Source organism: Chrysochloris asiatica, unplaced genomic scaffold (assembly GCF_000296735.1).
Source record: "Chrysochloris asiatica unplaced genomic scaffold, ChrAsi1.0 scaffold00028, whole genome shotgun sequence".
Lineage (NCBI taxonomy): Eukaryota > Metazoa > Chordata > Mammalia > Afrosoricida > Chrysochloridae > Chrysochloris > Chrysochloris asiatica.
The window spans coordinates 26,362,476-26,363,791 of NW_006408546.1; positions in this window are offsets into that span (position 1 = coordinate 26,362,476).

Below are 1,316 nucleotides of genomic sequence, written 5' to 3' on the forward strand. Positions count from 1 at the left end.
TGGTCCTATGCAGTATTTTTCCTTTTGTGACTGACTAATTTCACTCAGAATAATGTCCTCAAGGTTCATCCATGTTATACCGTGGCTTGCAGCTTCCTTGTTGTTCTTCAAGGCAGCATAGTATTCCATTGTGTGTATGTACCAAAGTTTGTTTATCCATTCTTCAACTGATGGGCACTTAGGCTGTCTCCATCTTCTTGCTATTGTAAATAGTGCTGCTATGAACATTGGTGTGCATATATCTACTCGTGTTATGGCTCGTATTTCTTATGGGTAAATACCAAATAGAGGAATTGCTGGATCATAAGGTATTTCTAGGAGGGTCCCCATCTCTCCTCATCCTCGCCAGCATTTATTGTCCTCTACTTTTTTTTTTTAATCTTTGCTGTTATTGCTGGTGTGAGATGATATGTATCTCTCTGATGGCTAGTGATCATGAACATTTCTTCATATGATTGTTGGCTGCCTGGATCTCTTCCTTGGTGAAGTGTCTGTCCATGTCCTGTGCCCATTTTTTAATTAGGTTGTTTGTCTTTTACTTCTAGAGGTGTTGTAGTTTCCTATATATTTTAGAAATGAGTCCCTTGTTTGATGTGTCATTGCAAAAGATTTTTTTCCCATAATGTGGGTTCCCTTCTTTCTCTTTTGCTGAAGTCTTTTGATGCACATAAGTTTTCAGTATGTCCCACTCATCTATTTTGTCTACTTTTGTTTGCATAATTTTCAAAATATCTGGTAGTCTGTGTATGCCCTGAATTAGAGCCCTCACATTTGTCCCTATTTTTTCATTGATGACCTTCATAATTTTGGGGTTCACATTTAGGTCTTCAATGCATGCTGATTTTGTTTTTGTATAGGGCATGAGGTAAAAGTCTTGTTTCAATCTTTTACATATCACTTTCCAGCTCTACCAGCACCATCTGTTAAAGAAACTATCTCCTCCCAATGCAATATACCTAGGCACTTTGTCAAAAATCATTTGGTTGTATGTGGATGGGTTAATTTCTGGATTCTAAATTCTGTTCCATTGATCAATGTATCTTTCATTGTACCAGTCTGTTTTGACCACTGTAGTCATGTAGTAAATTTTGAAATCAGGGAGTAAGATGCTTCCAACCTTATTCTTCTTCTTAAGCAGTACTTTGCTTATCCTGGGTCTCTTTCCACATAATGTTTGTAATTGTCTTTTCCATCTTTTTGAGAAATGTTGTTGGACTCTGGATTGGGATTGCATTATATGTGTAAATTGCTTTGGGCAGTACTGACATTTTCCTGATGTTGAGTCTTCCTATCCAGGAACATGGTATGTTCTTCCA